This window comes from Dunckerocampus dactyliophorus, chromosome 21, assembly GCF_027744805.1.
Source record: "Dunckerocampus dactyliophorus isolate RoL2022-P2 chromosome 21, RoL_Ddac_1.1, whole genome shotgun sequence".
Classification (NCBI taxonomy): Eukaryota; Metazoa; Chordata; class Actinopteri; order Syngnathiformes; family Syngnathidae; genus Dunckerocampus; species Dunckerocampus dactyliophorus.
Genome location: NC_072839.1, coordinates 3,191,901 through 3,217,806, shown reverse-complemented (window position 1 = coordinate 3,217,806; position 25,906 = coordinate 3,191,901). Strand labels below are relative to the sequence as shown.

The 25,906-nt window shown below is 38.1% G+C and overlaps 1 protein-coding gene across 9 annotated transcripts in view; it reads left to right on the top strand.

Moving 5' to 3' along the window:
• Window positions 1-2,243: 2,243 nt before the first annotated feature.
• The window catches only part of rttn (rotatin), a 77,775-nt gene continuing 54,112 nt past the window's right edge, over window positions 2,244-25,906 (top strand). For 2 of the 9 annotated variants that reach the window (XM_054765819.1, XM_054765820.1), the window contains exons 1-4: window positions 2,261-2,374; window positions 4,876-6,386; window positions 21,867-22,066; window positions 23,638-23,828. The gene's annotated coding sequence lies outside the window, so the exon portion shown is untranslated. Of the gene's footprint in view, window positions 2,375-4,875; window positions 6,387-12,867; window positions 13,586-21,866; window positions 22,067-23,637; window positions 23,829-24,478; window positions 24,586-25,906 lie in introns of those variants that run through there. The other 7 variants (XM_054765818.1, XM_054765823.1, XM_054765821.1 and 4 more) reach the window with 7 other exon arrangements.

Here is a 25,906-nt window from a genome sequence, read left to right as displayed (position 1 = left end):
CAACATGGATTTGGGAATAAATAATGTATTGTAAGGAGACATGCAGATTTATGTGTATGGAGAGTGCAGGAGTGAGTGATGTCTTATTGAGAGACATAACCAAGGTGCTGCTGTCCTTTAAAGGCACATGACAGTTTAAATGGAAATACTGTACATAACAAATGTCTTTTTAACACACAAAAATGTCTTTCGAACCCCCAGAACATTTTTGTTAAAAAGGTAGGGCTCAGTTTGGACATCTTGTCCTTCTTGTCTCTCAGTTTGATGCAGTGGAGCTCTATTCTCCAATAACAACAACAAGAACTCCTCATTTCTACACCACATTCTACGCTTTCAAAGACAGATTTGACATATAATAAATTGTGCTGGTTCATGGTTGAATACTACGATGGAGTATTAGGGCCACATTGGAAAAAAAAATCAGACATTTTGAGAATATAGTCAAACATTTACGAGAAAAAAAGTCGTAATATTACCTTTTGCCTAAGGCCAAAGGTCACATAAATCCCCCTTTTTCATAGCTGTCTCGGGCAACGCCTGTTACAACAGAGAATTCAAATAATCTAGGCTTTCCAGAATAAAGTCATAAATGTAGGAGAAAAAAAAGTCCTAAATTTAAAAGAGTAAAGCCATAAATTTATGAGGAAAAAAGTTGTAAATTTAGGAGGAAAAACTTGTAATATTACCTTTGCCCAAGGCCGAAGGTCAGATAAGTCCCCCCCTTTTCATAGCTGTCTCATGCAATGAGTGTAAAGGTGACTATAGGGGTGTTATTTCATGTCTAGAGGGCTCTAATAATGTTAAAAACTTGATTTAGAAGGTCGTAAATGCTACGATTCGTGGTGGAGATGTCCAATGCTTGACCCCCGGTATGCAGAGACAGACGCTACATGCAATTAAAAGTTGTTTTACTGTGCATGAGCAGGTCCAGGCACTCACAGCTGTGCAGGATACAGGCAACCAAAAATCGACAGAGGAAAAGGCTCGGTGAAAACACAAATGGTAGTCCTGGGCAGTCGCAACAGGTTAGAACATTCAGGTGACAGCCTAGGAGAAGAAAAACGAGGTTTATAAGCCCAGCGCCGTCCCTGTGACAACACTGGACTTATAAATCCAACTAATTGTAATTGCCCACAGCTGCACACAATCCCACCGGGGTAAGGCAGCTGCATCTTACCCCCAGCAGGAAGTGCAGCATACCAAAATAGGAGCACAAGACAGGACGTGATCGTTCCTGTCTTGCGGCGCATGACAGTAAACAGATTTTCTATCCTCTCACGACAAAAATATTGCAGGAATTCACTTATCACGGTCGGGTCTGGAATCAATTAACCGCGATAAACAAGGGATTACTGTATATGACAAACTAAAAACTAAACTAAACAAATATGAAACTAAAACTTAAACCATTATTTGAAGAACTTTCTGTTACCCTGCCCAACAAATCAACTGATGGACCTGAAATCGGCTGTTTTAAGACAATAAAAAGGGCCCTAGGAATGAGCCCAGTGAGACACCATTGTTGCAGAAAATGAACAACTACAGCATACTGTGGGTTATGCGTTTATTTGTATTATAGGCTACCATAATCTTATAGTTTATGTAGAGGGTGTCCCAGAAAAATGTATAGACTTGCTGCAACAGTCTGTCATGCCAAGTAGTATTTGAGAAGACTTTGAAGCTGAGGAGTTTTATTTTTAGCAAGATGGGGCATCCACAGGATACCATCGCAATGTCAAATCCTTCCTTGATGAGATGTTGACAAACCGGTGCATTGGAGGGAGGGGTTTCATCGAACACCCTCCTCGTTCACCAGACCTAACACCACTAGACTTTTTGTTACGGGGACACCCAAAAGACAAAGTCTACGCTATGAGATCTGCAACAGTCGCTAAATAGCGAACGTGAACGCACGCAAATATCAACGGAATTGTTTGGTGATGCGTGAGATTCCATCGCTTCGCGTTGTCGGCAGTGCCTGGACCAGAAGGGACGTCAGTTTGAGAAAATATGCTGTGACAAAACAATAAAATGATGTTTGTATATTCCATTACGTTTTGAAAACTGAACAAGTTATAATAAACAAGTAGTTTACAATTATTTAAAGTGTGTATACGTTTTTCTGGGATGTGACGGTGTAATGGTGTAATTCGCTTTTTCTCCAGTAGATGCCGCTGTTTACTATCCAGCTCGAAATTCTTCTTTGGTGATTAGTTTTACGTTGCAGCGCCATCTAGCAAGCCTCCAGTTGTAAGCAGCAGGCAATTTAGTGCAAACGCCATTTTTTTTTTTTTTAGAGCAGCACTGAACGTATTTACATACAAACGTATCGCTATCTGTAACTTCTTGGGTAATCCTTGGCAAGACATAACCTGTAAGTATCTAAATATGTTGTGAACTTACTTTTTCTCACGTGACTTCATGTTTAAGGTCATCTCTGTACACAACGTTTTTCTCTGCTAATGAGAACAAGCTAGTTCGGACCTAATGCTAAGTGTGTCATGCACTAGTATTGTAATACAGTAAAATTGTATTTATAAATGTAATATTAGAACATAGAAAACGTATTTATGACCTTCTACATATGTTTTTTGACATTGTTAGAGCTCTCGAGACATGAAAAAACACCCATGTAGTCACCTTTACGCTCAAGATTCCTGTAATGTAACATTATTGACACCCAGTGACCAGTGTAGAATACCACAAATCACAACACGTCTGAATGCCTTATAAAGTTGTATGAAAAAGTTTGGGCACCTCTTTTCATTAATAAATCAATGGATATTTGTATCTATTATTTCGTTTTGATGTATCACATAACTGATGGACACAGGAGTGTTCCAGAAGGGAAATGAGGATAAATAGAAATTTGTACACCCCTATCACTGCTTAATTGGAACGCAAAATGTGTTTTGTGAGCTCATTAAGCCTTGTGTTTTATAGATAGCTGCATCCAACCATCTAATCAAAGGTGTTTAAGGTGGTCAGTTGAAAGCTGGTTTTCTCTTTGAATCTCCTGTGAAGACGGGCAACATGTAGTCCTCAAAACAGCTGACGGTCACCTGACCTGAAAATGAAGATTGTTCAACATCATGGTTTACGCCAAGGCTACAAAAAGCTATCTCTGAGATTTCAGGTATCAGTTTCCACTGCGATGAACATAATGAGGAAATGGAAGACCACAAACACAGTTATTGTTAAGGCCAGAAGTGGTAGGCCAGGGATAATATCAGCGAGGCAAAGGTAAAGATAACCCAAAGGTAACCCAAAGACCACTTCCAAAGAACTACTGTATAACATCAACTTGTGGTTCGTCACCTGAGGTATGCAAAAGAACATTCGGACAAGCAAGCTTCATTTTGGAATAAAGTGCTGTGGTAATGCATATTGCACATATTCAGTTCATACAGTAAAGCTCATTTCACTCTTGAAATATCGCTCTGTCCATCAGTTATTTGATACATAAAAATGAAATTGGAGTTTGCATGTTCTCCCCGTGCGTGTGTGGGTTTTCTCCGGGTACTCCAGTTTCCTCCCACATTCCAAAAACATGCATGTTAGGTTAATTGATGACTCTAAATTGTCCATAGGTATGAATGGGAGTGTGAATGGTTGTTTGTCTATATGTGCCCTGCGATTGGCTGGCGACCAGTCCAGGGTGTACCCCGCCTCTCGCCCGAAGTCAGCTGGGATAGGCTCCAGCATACCCCCGCAACCTCGCGATAAGCGGCATAGAAAGTGGATGGATGGATGGAAAGTGGCAGGGGTGCCCAAACTTTTACATACTACTGTATTTGTATTTTAGTTAATTTAGACATTTTTATGCTTGAAAATGCTTAATTTAGGCCAAAAAATATGTACAATTTGCGTAAATATGTATATCCTTTCAACCACGAAACAGTGATGATGTATTAATATTTTATTATATTAATATTATATTAATTGATTATATTCATATATTTTGAAAACCCATGACAAGGTGAAGCTGCGAAATTCAAGCGCAAAGTGACGAGGGACGACTGCAACAGATCAACAGATCAAATATAATAATTTCTTTTCTATGAACGTGAAGTGAATTATGAGAGCCGGGCCCTGATAAATTGGGTGTCTTGAATGTCTGGGTGTTATCTTGGTGTTGCTATGCACATCCGACCGCTGTGTAGGTGGCAAAGGCAGGTGGCAAGAGGAGAGGGAGCAAGCTCGACGCAGAGAAAGGTGTGCGGAAAAGTGACAGTCACCGTGACATACAGAGGGAGGAGGACACGAAAAAAATGGGAAGAGGGTGGAAGCCAATGGGTACCGGCTCTGTCAGCCATGCAATGTGTTATAGTGGCTTTTTTTATCCCCACAGCAGATTATAGTGAAAGCAATATTGTGTGTGTGTGTGGCAGAGGGGATCTCAGCTGGGTTTAACGCTAATTAGGTGAACTTTGCACCTTGCTGAAGTGAGGGAAAACTGTGGAAGGCAGAATGATGTGCACAGGTGGAAGAACGCATGAGGGAATGTAACAACGTTAAGATCTTTCTTCAAGAATTCCACCTTTTCAATAAAGAATGGCTGTCCTGTGCCTCAACAACACACTTTCATTTGGTATGAAAATATGCACAGCCCTCGTCAGATGCACCACAGTGTCAATATGGTACTGTGTAGCTGTCAAGTAGATGAGAATTCATGAGCAAGAAGATGCCTAGCCCCGATTTATCGCAGAATAGCATATTAAGAAGAATGGACGATGCTGGAGATTGAGCAACTTCAATTATATTCAAATCTGATTAGTGTTTTCCAATAATTCAGAACAAAGATGTCATTTTGTTAGGGGTAAATTGGAACGGAAAAAGCCCATTTTATGTGGAAAATGACCTTTTTTTTTTCAGGATTGTGCTCAACATGGTGCAGAAACTGCAGTGGCTCTAGGATGGAGCCCTGAGGGACGCCAGTGCTGTACAGTAATCCCTCATTTATTGCAGTTAATTGCTTAAGTTAATTTTAAAAAAATATATTTTCTTAGAGCATCGAAAACCTGCTTATGACCTTCTAAATGTGTTTTTTAACATTGTTAGCGCCGACTAGACATGAAATAACACCCCATAGTACCCAATATAATAGACATAAAAAGAGAAAAGAAGACACAAATAAGACATGTATAAAACTTGTGCTTGTGTGTGTTGCTTTAAATGTCTTCTGGAAGCGACGTTGAGGGTTCAGAGTTGAGTTTTAGCTTGTAGCCTGTTGTGAGACCGTTCAAACCTGCAACAAAAGCCTGTTCCGGCTATCAAATCTGCTGCTTGTGTGCCATTACAGCAACATTACTGACACCTACTGACCATTGCAGAATACTACTTATCATTACAACATATTTGAATACTTCTTCTGAATGCTTTATATTTGTATTTTACTTAATTTAACCATTTTTATACTTGAAAATGCTTAATTTAGGCAACAAATATGTAAAATGTGCTTGTTTTTTTACTGTTAATAGGTCATATTTAACCACAAAACGGCATGATTTTTTAACTCTTTTTTTTTTTTTTTTTTTTAATTGTGATAGAGTGAAGCTGCGAAGTGGCCGCTGTACTCGGGACATAATGCACATTTTGATCACTTTAGCTCGTTGAGGAGCACAAGTGCAGTTTTCAGCACACCCCCCACTCGCTTTGAAATGTTCCAAAGCTTGTTGAAATCCAATTTCTCAAAAATTGCTGGCATACAAATGTCCAAAATGTCTCACTAAGATGACGAATTAAGATTCAAGGGGGCAACTAAGGGGTCCGCGCCCAAAACCCTGGCTGATTACTTCGTTGACGGCGAGGCGTGTCCTGGTGGCGTATGCGCGGCAAAGTCGGTAAAGTCGAGGAGTATTTCAAATAGAAGTTGTCTCTTATATATTATGCAGTTTCTTTTTCATATTTCTTCAGTGAACTCGCTGCTTGAGTGTGTGTCAGACTAGGTGTCAAGATATTGGAGGTGGCAAGGATAGGAGAGTGGTAGAAGCACATGAAAAGATGTAAGGATGAAAAATGAATGGTTGTCAAGGAAAAGACGGTGAGCCAAAAGTGGAAAAAAGGAGTTTATAAAGAGCATATAGTAAAGCGCCTCTGCAAACACCAGAAGCCCATGCTCAAATATAGGTAATTAAGTGCACTGTAAAGTACCCGCACAGTTTCTTTGTGTGTGACTAGGCTCTAGGCATATATCTGTGTGTGTGTGTGTGTGTGTGTTTGACAGACACTGGAGGAGGGTTAGAGGAGCGCTGACATACAAAGGAGGGGGAGAGAGTGAGCGGCGTGATTCCAGGGCACGCCTAATGTGAGCGGAGGGGTCGATGAAGGGGGCTCGGCTCACAGATGGGCTCAGCAGGAGGGCCGAGAGAGCCGACTCCTCAAAGGTAGGAGGCCCACTTACTGACTGCAATGCTCAAAGGGCACAGGGGCTGGAGTGAGCAGGTGATATGGAGAACTAGCCTGTACAGAATTATGGAACGCAGTAAAGCCAATCCTCAAGTCATTGATATGACCATAAATGTGTGTATTTTTAACGCACGGCTCATTCCTACCCCTCTAAACCCTCCTGCTAGCTTGACGATGATGTTCTCCTCCCATTTCAGGTCAACTTTTGCGATAATTAATTTTCTGCTGAAAACAGTCTATTCTCGGAGAAAAAATATTTTGTTTTTTGACCAAAAGTCCACAAATATACAATTTATATATACAACCCGTATACAACTTTTTGCAATTCATTTACATTTTTCTGTAATAAAAAAAAAAAAAAATCATGAATTTTACTGTGTACAGTTTTGGGCACTTTATTTCTAAATTTGTTTTCTGTGGGGGGGAAAAAACCCAGCCTATTTTCAGAAAATAAAACAACTAAAATTACAACTAAAATGTCAACTGAAATCCTTAAATTTGCACTGTATTCAAGTTTGTGCAATTTAGTTACACATTTGTTTCTTCTGAAAAAAACAACCGATATTTGTAGGGACTTTTTACATTTTTTTCCACCAATAATCCATAAATTTGTGCTGTATACAATTTTTGTCATCTATTTATACATTCTTTTTCAGCAGAAAAACAGCCAAATTTTTGAAAAAAAAAAATTGGAGAAAAAATATGTGTAATCTTTTTGACCAAAAATCCACAATTTTGTGCAATTTATTGATACATTAATTTTCTGCAGAAAAAAACTAAAAATGTAAAATGATTTTTTTCCCCTGAAAGTCCACAAATTTGCACTGTATACACGTTTGAGCAATTTATTTATAACTTAGTTTTCTGCGGAAAAAACTGCCTATATTCGGAGACAAAAAAAGGACCAAAAATCCACAGGTTTATGCAGGACGTTCCTGGTGGCTCATCCAACCATTAACCCCACTCATTATTGTCACACCCACAGAAGTACACCATGAGGATATCGCTACAGTATAAGAGTAATACTACATGAGTGTCTAGTGCGCTTTAACCAGCTAAGCACACATGAACCCTGAGAAAAAATGGGGGGTTTGTACAGTACATTTGGGGTCAAGATCAGGTTGCATGATGTAGTGGAAAAATGTCTGCTCTGACATGGTTAGTTAGCCCTTCTCTAAGAGCAAAACATCCAGGGTGGATTTGCTGTAATACAAATGACATCTGTCCGTTTCCTTTCTTCAGAGATCCAAAGAACATCCTTGGGGCCAGAGCTGCATCTTTCCTACTAGTAATTGTAGAGGACAGCAGAGCTAGCCTTGGCACGATGTCTCATACTTGCGAGTAAATAAACAGCAAAGAGGTCTTACATGGTTGAAAGTAAAGGAGCGGGAACGGAGCTTTGGTGGGTCAAGGTTTGACACGACAGAAACTCTATCTGACGTAACCATACACTTTATGTTGTTCAATCCTAATCTGATTTAGTTGTAGTTCTTCTCAATCCAATATTATTACAGAGGAATGATAATTGTGTGATGACCAAGTGGATAAATGGACTAAGTTACACTACTAGATGTACCTTATTGACCATATTGGTTTTTCTCCTAGAAAACAGTCTGAGAAGTCTTATATTTAAGGTCTCGATTTCATTGTGGTGCAAAACGACAACGGTGCAAAAGTGAGTCAGAGCCTTTCTTCCGGTCACTCGCATGCACCAAGGGTGATCAATGAAGCAGAGTCAAACAACTGAATCTGTGGTGCTTTTTGGTTTGACATAAATTGTGTCAAATGATGCATCAAGAGTCATGGAAAAGTCAACCAATGACCGCTTAGGAAGGACCTAAACAGAAACTGGACTCCCTCCTATACAGTCGTCCCTCGTTTATCGTGGTTAATTGTGTTCTGCCAAGTAGGATTTCGTATTTATAAATGGAATATTTTTCATAGTTAGAGCATAGAAATAAATAAATACGATTTATAATTACGATTTTTAACATTATTGCAGGCCTCTACACATGACATAACATGTCAACCCTATAGTCACCTTTACATTCCTATTACCTAATATAGAACAAATAATAACAGAAAATAAGACATATAAGGCATAAATAAGACTCGTGCTTGTGTGTGAGGAAGTGATGTCGGGGATTGAGAGTTGAGTTTTAGCTTGGCGTGGGTTACGGGCGTAACAGTAGCGTGTGTGAGGGATTATTATGCCTGTTGTGACATCATTCAAACCTGCAAAAAAAGTCTGTTCCAGCGATTTAAGTCTGGTGCTTGTGTGTCTCACCAAACATTACAGTAACATTTACTGAAACCTAGTGACCAGTGTAGAGAACTACATATCATCACAACGTCTTTGAATGCGTCTTCTTTTGCCATTTATATATTTGAAAATGCTTAATTTAGGCCAAAAAAATACATAAAATGTGCTGAAAGTTATATAGTTATATAGTTTTTGACTAATAGGCCGTATTCTCTCTCTCTCTCTCTATACATATCTATCTATCTATCTACCTATCTATCTATCTATCTATCTTATAATTGAAATAACACCCCTATTATCACCTTTACTCTCCTATTACCCAATATAGTAGACATAAATAAGATTTGTGATTGTGTACTATATGTTGCTATGTTCCGGTGCTGGGGGAGCTCAGTGGGGGACAGACAGGAAGTGACATCGTGGCGTGGAAATAGTAGCCCCTTTTAGGGATTATTGCACTGGTTGTGAGACCATTCAAACCTGCAGTAATGTTGTTGCGGCGATCAGGTCTGATGCTTGTGTGTCTCATTATAGTAACACGACTGACACCTAGTGACCAGTGTAGAATACTACATATGGTGTCTTTGAATGTGTCTTCTGAATGCCTTAGACCTGTATTTGCATTTTACTTAATGTCGCTATTTTTTTTCCTAGAAAACGCTTAATTTGGGCAAAAAAAAGTAAAATGTGCTTAAATATGCTTATTTTTTGACTAATAATAGGCCGTATTCAACGATGAAACAGCATGATTCATTAATGAATAATAGTTTGTGATGACAACCAGACAATACCTTTTCACCATGATGGCAACAATGAAGCAGAAGCAAACAGCAAAGCTGCAGGAGACGCAGGGCAAAGAAGCTAATTGAAAGCCAAACACTCCACAGCCCCCCGGGATGGTCCCTTTTGTGCACGGAACGTGTCGAGTGCTGGGTATTTATGGGCGGGAGGAAGCCGGATTCGGCAAAACGGCACGGCGTGTCTCTCCAAGAGAGCTGGAGGAACAGCTTGGCGGTTCCCAGAGGAACGGACCTGACGATGGTCTGCAGCTGTGGTGAGATTTGTTGCCGTTAAATATTCACATATTTAATCAGTTAAAACAGTGGGACCACATAGCAGACTTCTGCACACATGCTCGCTATCCTCATGAATGGGTTCATTTTCAACACCGTGCACGGTTGGTAGACCATCCAGATGCTGAAATAGTCGGAACTTGGGCGGGAACTAACCATTATTTTCTTAGACGATTAATCTGAAACTTGCTGTTTCGATTAATCAGTTAGGCCCTGGGTTGGGGGGGCCAAAGTGCGGCCCGGGGGCCATTGGTAACATCATGAGGAGTATAACAGGAGAATAAAGTCATAATATTCCTAGAAAAACCTAATTTTATGAGAATAAAGTCATAAAATAAAGTCATTAAAATTTTACAAAGGAAAAAAGTAAATATTGAAATATTTGGAAAAATTAATAACAGAAATGGAAGAACAAGCAAAAAAAAAGCGTAATTAGAAAGAGTTCATACAATCTTCCCTCGCTACTTTGCAAATTTCGAATTTCACCCTATCATTGTTTTTCAAAATATGTTAATAAATTATCGCTGTTTCCTGGTTGACTTCGGCCTAATAGTATTATGGCCTGTAAAATGGCATATTTAAGCAAATTGTATGTATTTGTGGCTTAAAGTAAGCATTTTCAAGCATAAAAATGGCTAAATGAAGGTAAAAACAAACATAAGGCATTCAGAAGGAGCATTCAAAGACGTATTATGTAGTATTGTACACTGGTCACTAGGTGCCAGTAGTGTTACATTGATAGACAATAGCCACTCCAGAAAGCACGTTGTCCAGAAAAAAAAACAAGTAACGCTCCCAATGCTAACGTGTGCGTCTATGTTATGTCTTATTTATATCTTAGAAGATGCACAAATTTGCATCACTTTTTTCCAAAGTCAAAGCTGATATATTTTGTTTTGCCTCAAAAACAACAAAAGCAGGTCTGCTGTCATGGATGACTAAGGAAATAAAAAAATATTCACATTTGAGAGGCTGAAATCTGAGAATATTTACATTTTAAATAAAAAAACGATCAACCGAATATCAAAATAGTTGTTGATTAATTGGATAATCATCAATTAATTGTTGCAGCTCTATTAGAAACAATGAAAATTCAACCTGTTACTTGTGTACCATCAAAAGAACTGTTTTTGGAAACGTGTTGGCGACTGCATGTCTGCCACCTTGAACAACAATCAAACGGATTAAAACCCACAAAACATGCATGCAAACAACGTCTCTGGGAGAGTCAGAGGCAGCATCAATTAGCTGTGTGCTACGCTTTCACATGTCACCGGGATATCTGAGCACCTTTTATCACCGCGCATCGTCGTGTGAGTGGTATCATCCTTAATCAGGCGTTGCCGCTGTTGTTATATTTAAATATATGTCCCGGCACCACGCACGGCTCCCCAGACAGCCATGTTGTTTACTGCCGATTAACAAAGGGAAGGCAAGTCAAGACTGTGACACTGAGTAACGTGAAGGAGGTGCCACAATAATACCGCAGCGGGGAAAAGAATTACAAAGCAAAAAGTAGACGAAAAGAGGACAACGAACGTACGGAGGAGGCAAACAACAGACGCGCATGTGAGGGAAAGACGGAAGGAGACAATAGACTGTCTTCATCGCTGAATGCTTTCTCTAAACGCGTGCATGCTAAAAGACAAACTGCCACGTGCTTTTCAGACACCCAGCATTCAGAATAGAACATTTGGATGAAAAGAGACACACGTGGAGTCACATTTTGAGGTATGATGGAGTTGTTAACACACCCTTACTTTTGCATTCTTCTTCATGTTCCTGACGGTGGTTAAAACCAGTCAAAAATTCACAGACACAAAAGCATCCAATCAGATCGTCCTTCTTTGTCAATTTTAGGGAGGAATTGCAGTTTCTCGCTCTATAACACCGTCTGTCTTTGTTATCTAAAGCAGCGGTACTCAGTTATCTTCTGTCATGCCCCCGCCAGGGCACAGGAATGTATTCACACCCCCAGATTTGAAATACTATTGAGAAACTGATAATATTTACTTATTTATCTGTACTGTACAGATTGAACTCGAAATTGTGAAGCATACAAGCATATTCAAGAGTCAAATTGCATGTAGAGTACAATAAATTTGTACATGTTGGCAGGTCTGCACGAACATTGAGAGTACTCCCAGCCTCACACCGCCCCCCGACAGTTCACAGGGGGTTCTGCCCCACTGTTTGAGAAGTGCTGGTCTAAAGGGACTGTATGTAACTGGCTCAAAATATAAAAAAAATATATAACAACACCTCCACCGACTAGCATATGTTACCAATAGTGGTGATTGTACAAAAAAAAAATGTTGACAGTCGTCCCTCGCCACTTTGCCCTTTGAATTTTGCAGCTTCACTCTGTCACGGTTTTTCAAAAATACATTCATTAATAAATTATCGCTTTTCATGGTGGACTAGGACCTATTATCAGTCAAAACATATGCATATTTAAGCAAATTTTACATATTTCTTGCCTTAATTAAACACGCTCCTGTGTGAATGTTCACTGCATGGGTTCTCTTCTTGTTAATAAATCGATTTGAAGTGCATCGTGAGTCTCTCCATAACCACAAACAAATCAGCGAATAGTAGTTTCTACACTGGCCACTAGGTCTCAGTAATGTTACACTGATGAGACAATAGCCACTGCAGGAAGTATGGTATACTGTCCAGAAAAAAACAAGTAAGGCTCCCAATGCTAATAAGTCTGCCATAGAAATGATGGCTGTTTTCCAAAGTCAAAGCTGATGTGTTTGAATATCTTGTTTTGCCCCAAACGCAGAGAAAACAGGATGGATGACACAGGAAATTAAAAAGATTTTCGCATCTGAGAGGCTGAAATCAAAGAATATTTACATTTTATATATAAAAAAAAGATTAACAGAATTCCAAAATAGTTGGTATTAATTGGATTAATTGAATAGTCGATTAATTATCGATTAATTGTTGCAGCTCTATGAGAAACAATGAAAATTCAACCTGATGTGTAAATGAAAAAAACCCCTCTGAAAATTACACCAATTTATAACAAAATCTTTACAAATATTTTCAATAAATTCTCATTTTTATTTATTATATTTTATTTTTTATACTTTTAATATTGTAATAATAAATTTTATAATAAAAAGCATGACAATAATAATAATACAAGATTTGATTTACGTTCCATTCAACTGAATCTGAAAGTGCTGCAATAAAAACAAGATGAACTGATGTTTTTTAATGAATACGCTTTCCTTTTTATACATGTTCTTTGCTCAGAATGCATTGTGTTGATTAACCTACTGATCCTTTCCACCTGGGCGCAGGTCTAAGTGCCTTTCTACTTGACTCGTGCTGACGATGTTATGTATGATATGCAACAAAACCCCCCAAACATTTCCAATGTTGAAACCCAAAAAATCAAACAAAATCCTGGGTTGTCTTGCAGAGACGTTTCATCATGTAAAAAGTAGTCTTTCACATGAAGGGTTAACCTGCACTTCATCCCAACTTGTTTACATTGGCCACCTACCTGCGTGCCTCAGGAGTCCTAATGAATCCACAACGCACGCACACACACAAACAAGCAACAAAGCACGTGCGTGACACTGCAAACATTTTAGGCAAAACTGATGAGAAGCGACAACTGGCAGAAGCGAGATGACACATCCACCCGGCATTACTGTGGGCAACGTCACATCCCCGTGTTCTAATATCCTAAAAATAATCTTTAAACAGAATGGGGAGTCTGCCAAAGGATCAAGCAGGCACAAGTGCTGCACCAGCTGGTGCCGCGGAGAATACTTTGGATGCGTGCGCCGCTCGCGCGCGACTGATGTACAGAGCTTCACAGGTCAGACACAAACATGTCGAAATATTTGCTGTTAAGAATCTTTCCCGCCCCATTATCTGTCTTCACAATGTCTACATTGGACACACTACTAATGAATTCATTGCAAAGCTACGGTTTATGAATAATTATGTTCCATCATCCTTGTCGTGCTGTTTACAGTAATCCCTCGCCACATCATGCTTCAAATTTTGCGGCTTCACTCTATCACCGGTTTTCAAAATATATTCATTAAAAATGGCCGCTGTTTCGTGGTTGACTAAGTCAAAAATATGCATATTTAAGCAAATTACCTATTGTCATCTAAATTCAGCATTTTCGAGTATAAATGAACAAAAATACAAATAAATGTAAGGCATTCAGAAGACACATTCAAAGACGTTGTGATGATATGTAGTACTCTACACGGGTCACTAGGTGTCAGTAATGTTACAGTGGTGAGAAAATAGTCACTCTACTGTAGGAAGTACTGTACAGATACCAGAGGTAAAAAAGGGAATGCTACCTTGTGAGTCTATATTATGCCTTATTTATGTCTTATATATCTTATTTTCTCTTATGTCTACTATATTGGGTAATACGAGTACAAAGGTGACTATAGGTGTGTTATTTCATCTCTGGAGGGCTCTAATGTTAAACATTGTATTTAGAAGGTTCTAAACTGGTTTTCTGTGCTCTAACTATGAAGATATTCAATTTAGAAATAAGATTTATGAAGTAAGAAATAAGGGGTCCAAAGTGTGGCCTGCGGTTGCTATTTTATCGGCCCACGGCACATTCTAAAAATATAATTTAACAACAAAAAATAAAATCAGCATTAATTTTACAAGAATAAAATCAAAATAATAAGAGGAAAAAGTTGTCAAATAACAAGAAAAAGTTGTAATAATGTAAATAATAATAAAATATGAGGAAAAACAATGTCATTTTAGTAGTTAAGAATAAAGTAAAAAAAAAAAAAAGTATTTTGATAAGAAAAAAAAGTCTCAATTTTATGACAATAAACTTGGAATTTTATGAGGAAAAATAATAATAGAAAATAATAAATAAAGAAAAAAAATACTTTTTAAAGTCGTAATATTATGACAAAAAAAGTTGTAATATTCGGAAAATTAAGTTGGGGGAAAAACTTATAATATTATGGGAATAGTTATAATATTACAAGAAGAAAATGTATGAAGATTATTTAAGAAGAAAGTTTAAATATTGGAAAAATAAACTTAAAAACCATCATAAATGGGAGTAAAAAGGAACAAACTTGATAGAAATAATAGGCTTTTTCACGTGTGTCACATAGCTAAGGTATAATTTTTTCAAGAATTATGTATAACGTCTTAACATATCTTAGAAAATATCAAAGTGGCCCTTGCATCCTTTCTTTTTCCACTTTGTGGCCCTCAGTGGTAAAGGTTGGGACACCAGTCAGGAACGAACATACAGTAAAGGTAGTACATCTTGTCGAGCTTAATGGGGGAAAAAAACATCAGCTTTGTAGAGAAGACAACACCTGACATATTTATAAGAGTTTAGCATCAGCCACCGTAAGCTCCATGCTTCATTTGCACCAGTTGCACATTCCCGCTGAGACGCAGTCAGCCCTGAAAGGATTAAGATGATATTTATAGGCGCTTTGCACCGTGCTAATACACCTTCATTTCAAACCTGCAGCAGTATATTCCTCACTCAAGAGGAGGACGTCATTCTTCTTTTTATCAGTTTCCGTAACTACCACCTTTCAGCGCGGCACTTTCTGCTACATTAGGTTATTCACGGGGGGGTGGGGGGGGACTGTGAGTGGTGCACAATGAACAATGAAAAGGCTCTTTGCACATCTTGTAGGAGTAGCTGGAGTTTAGGCGGGTTTTATGAGGTTTTTTCCGTAAAGCGACAGCTGGATTTAAATAATGAGCTGCAGGTTTGAATGTGCTATTGTGAGGAAAAAGTGTATAAAATCAGCAGCTACAAGATGAAGCTGCACAAACAAGAGCTGGATCAGACATTTACAACGATATCTCGCCATGCATGGCAGTAGATGACCACAGTGTATCCTGCCGGACATCTTTTTCATCATCAAAATTTGAGAAGATACTACGTTTGGCCTATGTTATCTGATTACACTATGTGTATTTTAAATAGAGAGCCGCATGGTGACCGAGTGGTTAGCATGTTGGCCACACAGTCAGGAGATCGGGCTGAGACAGACATGCCATGACTGAGATCTAATGTAAAAAAAAAAAAAAGGTTCACCTCTCATTCTGTGCGGAAGTGGTACTGTAAATGTTTGGCTTCTTTGTCTTTCTTCCCCACTCAGATTGAAACACTTTCCAAAGTAAATAAGTAAATTGGTTAGGCTAACAAGTTACCTCGGTAGCTTGGTATGCTAGCGTCATCTGTCTATTATGTCCCTGCAGAGATCCCGTAGCTTGCGCAACGTGATGTAAACAAAGAATAATAGGAGTGTGAAAGTGATTATGGGGGTGTTATTTCATGTCTACAGGGCTCTAACTTGTATTTAGAAAGTCATAAACAGGTTTTCTAGGCTATACTATTAATATTTTTTAATTTGATTAATATTGAATCCTACTTCATTGATTGCGTTTGGATCTGGAACCAATTAACCACGGTTAAAGGGGGACAACTGTTGCCAACATTTCAACTTTTTCTCATTACTTTCAGCCTTTTTGCTCCTTTTCCTCCTATTTTTGTTGTATTTATATTTTTCATGGTTAATATTTAATTGTAGACTGTGCCCCGGGCCAATAAAAAATGAGGCGCACTTTGGAATCCCCTGTTTTTATGTTTTTTTTGTATTGAATCAGATTAGACAGAGCAGGTTTGCCTAATGAAGTCTTGGCAGGGAATGTTCTTATAGTAGCGATACCAGATACCAACTACCACAGGTGGAGATTAACAAATTACATTTACTTGTAATGTAATCAGTTTTTTGTTTTTTTATTGCTTCTGGTTTCAAACATTCACATTTTTTTTACAGTACATAGCAGACCCTCATTAAAACTCATTCAATTTTTATTCTGACTTAACTACACTCATTTTTTGAATTAATTAGGCGCACAAATACATACTGCAATGAATCACAGGTAAGCATGTTTGTAAGAAAACACATAAGTGCTGAGGTGCTGGGGGGGCAAACAGTTTCAAGGCTACAAGCAAGCAGCTTGTATTCACACAGCAAAGGATGAGCCCTGTGATGCAGGTAGGAATGATTTCATTCTTTATTTTCCACCTTTTATTTCTTTCTGTGCAGTTTTCAATACCTCCCACGTCTGCTCCACATTGCTCGTCTCCCCGCTCCTTACAGATCCAGGCACTGCTGCAGCACCTTTTTTTTTTTATTTTTTAATTTTTTTATTGCAAATTTCTCCTCAATGCAGGTTTACACACTTCAAGCCTCCGTGGTTCTAAAATGTGCATCGTGATGGGTTTTTGCACACATTTGGGTGAAGTGTTTAACGCCATTTGATACAATAATACAGCACACAATGCTGTAAGCCTGTCCAGGAATTGAAATTCAACAAAGCAATCTGGAGGAGATAATGATGCCAGATGATGGTACCTGCAAGTTACATTAATTACAACAAGCGCTCTGTGTTGACTCATTAAAGGCGGGTATTGTGATGAAACGTTTGTTGTTTATGCAACACGAATGACACATGAGTGGGGATTGCTGGAGAAAATTGCACAAAAACTCTCCCGTGCTCAGGTTCTGTTTTAAATATGAGGAAAAAATACATCAGTATGTCACTGGGGTTGAAACTTGCTAAACAAGGACATCTATGGGTCATGTAGGATAATACAGTCTTACGAGATACTGGATTTCAAACATAGTTTGTATTTTAAAAAAAAAGAAAAAAAAGAGTAACCTATTACCACTAAAATCAGTTTTTTTTTTCGCCCCCTCCTCTGTTGACAAATTACGTCGCGCACCACATAGACACCTTCGACCTCTCAGTAGGCTCCGGTGTGATCGGGAAACGCGGCGTCGCCCTTTTCAGAAGCACTCAATTTGCTCATCATGCTCGGCATCACGAGTGCTTTGGGTTTTGATTCAGGAAAAGATTGCTTTGACCTTTGAAGCCTCGGTAAAGAAACACAGCGGGCTTCAAGACGGCAAGTTCATTTGTTATTTTAAAAGCAGACAACCGAACCAAAACAGACCAACCTTGAAGATGTTTTACAGTGTTATCAATTATTAGAATCAACATTTCATTTTTTTCTAGACATTGTGCCCTTTTGCTCTCTCAATTTTTCCCCAGTTTTGCTTCTTTTTTTTTGTGTCAAATTTTATTTCTACTACAATAATAGGTCACCCTCCACTATGCTGTCCCCTCCAATGCCAACTTTTTTTTTTTAAACGGGTGTACACACATTTTTCAAATATTTTTTTTAAATATTTTATCATTTATTTTGAATATTTTTGAATTTAGTTTAAATATTTCTTTGTAAAAAGGCTAAAACATTGGATATATTTAAAGACAAAGTTATGTGTTATTGGTTATGAATATTAATATTTCAGATTTTCCTGGTTATATTATGCCTGTTGCTCTATTTTTTTCCCATTTTTGCTGTTTTTTTGTGTCTAATTTTATTGTAATTTATAATTATTATTTATTATAAATGATTCGCGGGCTGCAAATGGCCTCCAGTCTGCACTTTGGTCACCCCTGGACTATGTGGCCATCTTGAGTCTTTTTTAAATGGGGTGTACTAACATTTTTTGAATATGTTTTAATATTTAACTTATTTGTGATGTTTTTAATGTATAGATTTAATATTAATATTGTTTATATATTTAAAGTGTTTTTAAATACATTTTTGTATTTTTTTTTACACATTTTTAATGTTTAATATGTTTTAATTTACTCTTATTTTTTAGTTGTGTAAAAAGGATAAAAATGTGTCTATTTACAGACAGTGCTTTATGTTATTAGTTATGAATATCAACATTTCAGATTTTCCTTGTTACCTTATACCTTTTGCTCTTTTCTTTAAAAAATTTTACATTTTTTGGGGGTTTATTGTTATTTTTAAAATGCTGCGGACTACTTAAAAACAAGCCATGTGCCGCAAATGGCCCTTGGGCCACACTTTGGACACCCCTGCATTTATGGCGCATCGTTAGGGTGATGAATCTCGTCGACTATTTAGCTTCTATAGCCTCCTTCGTCATGACTGAACGTCGGTAATTAAAGAGAGAAGGGGGAGTGTTATTGCAGCTGGAACTAATCGACACATAACGACCGTTTTTGTTGTTGCAAATGTTGATCCGAAATCGGAGGTGAAAGTGTTCGTGGATGTGGGCTGTTCACCCTCTGAATGAGTCGCATACACACAGGAAACAATGTTTGCGTTTCCGAAAAAGTAATCGAGTTTATAACAGAATTACTTTGTCATAAATGTAGTTCATAATCATGGGAACCTAATTATTTGTAAGTCATTATTTATTTTTTGAAAAAACTTCAGATATCTGGCGTGTACAGTTGAGACTTTACCAAATCAGTGCGCAAGGGAACGACCTGCTTGTGTTTCGTGTTGACGTTTGTAGTTCCGACGTCCGTGAATGCTCGAGCGTGATTGGTGGAGAATAAGTGTATGCTGGTGTGTGGAGAGGATGCAGAGATTGTAACAGAGCACTGCTGTTGACGTGTTAAGGTCAGAATGACGTGGAGAAATGCCAACATTTGAAATAATAATTCATCCGATTACCCGTTCCCGGAAAAGGATCACGGCATACGTAACTACCGACTGTATATGTGCGATATTAGTCAATAATTTCACACTTAAACGAACAATGATGTCATCAGAGGACCTGACACTTTGTTGGAATAAATTGTTTTATCTGAACAAATCTCGTCATAAATTCCTAATGATTGTGTGGAAATCAAACAGAATTATTTCACTTGCTCTTGTTGGCGCTCCCCATCATCATTATTATTGTATGACCACTTTTTACACATCCAGACTACATTATTTACCAACTGGAAACAATTGGGGAGCCCAGCATTACAGGAGAGCGAGTCATCCATTAAATGTTGAATTATGAATCTGCTGTGTTGCGCTACTGTAAGCACCACTAAGTGGTGAACTTGTATTGATGGGACAGCTTTGTTTTAAGCAAGGACAGATTCGTGACAAATGGGACTAATGGGACCGAAGGACTTCAAGAAGAGCCTTTGGGTGCGGCCGGCTCAAAGGAGAAGGGACAGACTGACGTAGGGACAGCTGGCTGGAGACAATGTCAGTCGGATTAGCTTATACGAGCAGTGAGGCACTCCGCTTCGGCCCCGAATCACCCGGATCAGCATCCAGTGACAAGCTCGTTGTCCGCGTAGCACTTTAAACATGACATACACCAACGATGTTTTGGTTCCCTGTAGTTTTTACCGCCCAAAAAAACAGTCTTACGCTATATTAAAACAGGACCTGTCAAGCACTAGGACCAAGTGGAACGGATGCTTAAGCTGAAGCCTATTTCCCGTTGGAGGCGAGGGCTGTGTTGATATTTGTAAAGCAACACAAGTAGAAATGCTAAGAAGTTATATAACTGCATCTCAGCTTTGTGAGACACTGGAGATTAAAAAAAAGGCTAGTATTAGTATGAACTTTGGTCTTTTCACTTTGTTTTTTTTTGTTTTTTTGTAATATAATCTTCATGAATTTTCTTCACGAATTGTTATGACATTATTCCCATAATATTTTGACTTTATTCCCATAGTATTCTAACTTTTTCTCCAAACTAATTTTTCAGTTTTGTTTGTTTCTCAGAATATTATGACTTTGAAAATTTTATTTATTCTCGTTTTTCTTCATAATCTTAGGTGTTTATTCTTGGAAAATTGCAACTTTTCTTGTTTGAATACAATTTTTTTCTCGTAATATTTTGACTTTATTCTTGTGAAATTACGGCTGATTTCTACTGGGGTTTTTTCTCTCATTTTCCAACTATTTCAACTTTTTTCTTGTAAATTTGCTTGCAATTATGACTTTATTCTCATAATATTTTGACTTTATTCTCGTAATATAACTTTTTTCGCAACTTAATTTAGCAAAAATTACAAATGTGTTTCTCATATTACAACTTCTGAAAAATAACATTTTATATTTCAACTCTGTGCTACTAAAATGACATTATTTTTCCTTCTAATGTTACGTGTTTATTCTCGTAAAATTACAGCCGCAATTAAAAAAAAAAATCCATCTTTATTTTGTTTCTCATAATATTACGACTTTTTTAAGAAAATGTTTTTTTTAAGTTTCAGTGCCATGCTACGAAAATGAGATAATTTTTCCCCATGTTATGAGTTTATTCTCGTAAAATTACAGATGTTTTTTTTCCATTTTTCCATTAATCTTTTTTCTTCTCGTAATGATGACTTTATTCCCATAATATTTTGACTTAATCCTGGTAACATAACTTTTTATGCAACCCAATTTTCCAAATATTACAACTTAAAAAAAAATTTAAAAAAATAATGTCTTTAATATTTCAACTTTATGCTACTAAAATAACATTATTTTTCCTCATAATATTATTCTCGTAAAATTACAACTGGTTAGATTGCAACTATTTTTTCTTCATATTTTGACTTATTCTTTTTATAATTTTTTGTTTTTTTTGTGTGTTTTTTTTTTAAGTTATTGTAATGATTAGAATGTGCCGCGGGCCAATAAAAAAACAGCTGCAGTCCGCAAATGTCCCCTGGGCCGCACTTTGGACACCCCTTATTTACAATAAAATGTGGGTCTATGTGAGCACGCTTGCGTGTGCACGCGTGTGCTTGTGTCTGGTGATTTTAGTTGCCGATACACCGCACGCACACAGACACACACACACACACACACACACACACACTCGCATTGATGCCTGAGTTATTCCCAGGAAGCAACAAGGCTCTAAATATTTATTTGGCTTTTGATGACTATCAGTCAGTGATGTGAAGCAGCAATAATTAGAGTACATCTGAGCGACTGGATCAAATGCAGCCTCCCCTCAAGCTGCGACTAAGGAGATGAGATCTATGAGCCTCACTTGTCACGTCGCGTGAACACAACGCGTAGCCACTTCACTTGCATTAAGAGGATTTCCAACTCCGGTTTAATTGTCTGGTCTTGTTATCTAATAGGAAAGACAACTGGCACTAAACAATAAGCAGCAAGAATGTGGCATATGTGTGACAATTGCCAGAGGTGTACAGGGTTTTATGGTTGAATTGCTGCTCTCTAATCAATATTTTTAAAAAAAGAAACAACCCTTTTGGCTACCCAGGTACTTGATGGAGAAACAGGAGGCAGGTTTCCAGTTCACAATGATCCCTTGTCCATTTTCCGATGCTGGCCACCTGTTCACCGAGCCCATCCTTACGCCCTCTGACGGCCAAGCCTTGCCGCGCTCGCTGCTGGTGTGAAGGATGGATGGATGCAGATTATTATTAGAAGCACCCCTCCCAACACCACCACCACTGCCAGGTAACACACGCACATGAATACATGCAGCCACATTGGTGTTACTCTTAATGATCCCAAGAAAGCTTTTAGGAGAGAGTGTACCATTTTTTAAATATTAATCCGTCTCTATATTTATTTTATTGTATTTTTATTAATATGTATTTTTTATTAATATCATTATTTTCCTGTCCAAGTAGTATTGTTGATGTAGATGCCCTTAAGTTAATTGAAATTGTTAATTTAATATTATGTTTATTAAAAATGAAATGTTGCATTTCCCCTCACATGATTCATTAATTTAACCATTTTTTTGTGTGTGTTTTTTTTTTTTTTACGACAGAGTTTTAGGGCCACACTGATTTCGAGAATAAAGTCGTAAATTTCCGAGAAGAGAGTTGTAAAATTACATAAAAAAAGTTGTAAATTTATGGGAATAATTTCCGAGAAAAAAAGTCGTACATTTAAGAGAACGGTTGTTAAATTTACGAGAATTTTTTTTTTAATATTACAAGAATAGTATCGTAAATTTGCGACAATAAACTTCTACATTTACGAGAAAAAACGTAATATTACAAGAATAAAGTCGTACATTTATGAGAATAAAGTCGTAATGTAACAAGAATAATGCCGTAAATTTACGAGAGTAAAGTGATAATATTGCGTGTCAGAGGGAAAATACAGCATCGCTCTTCAGGAAGGAAGGAACTTAAAACTTTCCTCTTGTGATCTGGGACGTGCAAAGACCCACTCAAAGAAAGTGTCTGTCAGGCAGTGAAGAAACGGGGTTTTTTTGTTGTTGTTGCAATCTCCCGCTTGTTGAATACTTAAAATACACAAATACAGTCTTTATTTTATTGTGTTTGATTTTGGCGGGTTTTGGAAAAAAAAAAAAAAGACTGTTTTCTAACGTATACAGCGGTACCTCGGTTTTCATTATTACTGTAATTTGTTCAAGACAGTTTTTTCCTGTAAGAAATAATGTAAATCCAATTAATCCATTTCAGACACCTAAAAAAAAACAACAAAATATACAGTTTAGAGAAAAATTATATTTTTATATGGAGAAAAATGCAAAATAACGATTAATGATGAATGAAATGGACAAATAAACATTAAATATAAACTTTTCACCCTTATTGATGACTCTTGTCGGTGAAGACGGTGAGGAGCGAAGAGGGAGGAGGGGAAGGGACGGCATCTTGGTACATTGCATTTCTTCAATTAGTGTTTTTCACCTTCATCATCAAGTTGCTGGCACTCGCAACTATCTTTGGCCCCATGGTGGGTTATTTAGCAGTCGACAGTGAGTCAGCAAGGCGTAGGGTGCTTTGTTTGGGCACGCGATTCCACGAAATGATACGGTACAGGGCAAACGGACGTGCAATATTGTATGAGACGGCGTACGAATATCGAGGCAAAATTTTTGACGGAAACGGCATTATACGGAAACTGAGGTGTTTGAAACCCAAGGTTTGACTGTATAAGAAACAAAAGTAAGTGTTTCATTTTTGCTTAATATTCTGTAATAAGTGATCCATGCATTTTCACATCCATAAAAATGAGGGATGCTGTTCCTCTTATTATATTGGCAGGTCATAATGAGAAGACGTTAAAGGCATATTGAAACATGGCCCTCGATGTGATGTCCTTCATAGACTGGAGAACTGCCTTGACAGATTTTCAATCACACGTCAAATTTGCCAGTGTGTGTGGGTTTTTTTTTTCTTTTTTTAAATCGCCCTGACAACCCGCGGTTGAGGCCATCTGGAATCGCCATTTTGAGGTAATTAGGCATGTGGCTCCTCCAGAGTCATTCCTTCATGGTTCCTCTTAGCCTTCACTATGGGATCCACTCTGTTTGCAAGATTCTTTGACTCGGTGACACAACTTGAGGAGGACGCGTAAATAAATAATGCTCTGATGTGGAGTTACAATGCGGATGTAAACTGACACACAAATCGATCATTTCATGGTAAAATGGTACCATGGTAACTTTCACTTGTATAGCGCTTCAGGCAAACATGACCTCAAATCACTGAAGTACCAAAAGTATGATATTTCAATTTGAAAATTGATTTTAGAGCATGAAGAGCTAGTATCGGAAGTATCTATTTCAGTATCGATTTGCACATCACTAGTTTTTAGTCTGCTCAATCAGGACATGAAGGCCATATATCAGGACTTCCTCCACATTTTCCACAATACAATATTTTCGGACATTTTTTCCCATTGAAAAAGAAAGGACAATTTCAATGCCGCCCTCTAGTGGTGGAAATTCATTTCAGATTTAACTAGGCCTGTCACAATAATCGAGAAATGTATTAATGGAACGCTAAAAAGAAAACTGGTCGATAATTATGACGCCCTCGTTAAATTGACATGTGCTTGCATGTGTGTGTGTCTTTCATCTTCTCGTCTCTCTGTGCCACACAGGCTTGATGACAAGAGGGTTCACTCTGCATCGGTCTGTGCGCATTGGTTCTATAGTGGAATGAACGGAGGGAGTGAGCCCTCATCTCTTTGTGGATGCGGGGCTACTAGTGAGTGGATACAGAGGTGTCACTGCGCAATACGTACCCGGAACGCGATCTGTTCAACCAGGTTCTACGCATGTGCAGATGTGTGTCTACATCCGGTTGGTCATATGTTAGGCATGTGTAATCTACGCCATCCGTCGACCTATTTTACGGCAGCAAGCAACATACGTCCCCCATCGACTCCCAGAGACATTATTAAGATAGATAGAAATTTGAGCAATAACAACATAATTAATCTTTTTTTCTTATATCATATCCATGGTGCAAGTGGACACCTCCCAACATATTCCATATATGAAGTATGGTTATTAACCATTTTTTTCAAGAAGCGATGTTGTAAAAACGACCGACACAGACAGTTTTCTCAACTGGGGGAAAAAGAAACTACAGATGGAGGTGCCCCGGGCAGCGGAGCCTTCGTCCCGACAGTCAACGCTTACTAATGCGTTTGGTCGGCAATCTAAATAGAAACAAAACTGTGCAAAATGGTGCGTGCTCACAGACGGTGTCACTTACTACATTGCAAAACAAATGCAGCCATTCAGTACGGTTATGTCATATATATGACATAATATATACATTTCAAACATTATATATACAGGTAACTTCTGTGTCAAGCTAATGTGGCTCACACAGGTACACTATACTTCAGTGCCATCCAGTGGTTCAAATGTTAACCTCAGTACCATCTAGTGGTTCAAATGTGAATTACACCTCTCATGACAATAATTAAAAAACGGTCTCAAAAAATGTTGACGATAATATCGATTATCGATGATAATTTGTCGCACAATTAGCGACCATCAAAATTTGATATCATGACAGGCTTACATTTAACATTACATTACGTTCTGCTTGCTCTGCACACGGTGGCATGGCTCAGGTCGTGGAGTGGTCGTCCCCCAACCTGCTGGTTGGATCCTCAGTTGGTGAATAGTTTTCAACACATTTCTACATCTCGCCTCAGTTGCATTCATGACATGATTCATCAGTTGCACACATTCAGTAGAGTTCGAAACCATTAGCTGTAGACCATAAATTACAATTTCATCAACTCTTTGATGGGAGATACACATTTTTTAACATGGGAAGATGGAAATACATTTCGGAGACAATAAGGAAGTAACGGAAAGACGATGTGATAGTGCCCCATATAAACACATAAAAACCCTCAGCAGCGCGCCATAAATCCAACATACCCCCACATGAACCCAATAATCACCAAGATGGGTGGCTGTTTCAGTAGGGACCTGATGCTGAAGAAGGCGGTCCCTTGTCTAACCAGGCTAATTGGGCTTTAGAGACTCCTAATGCATGATAAATA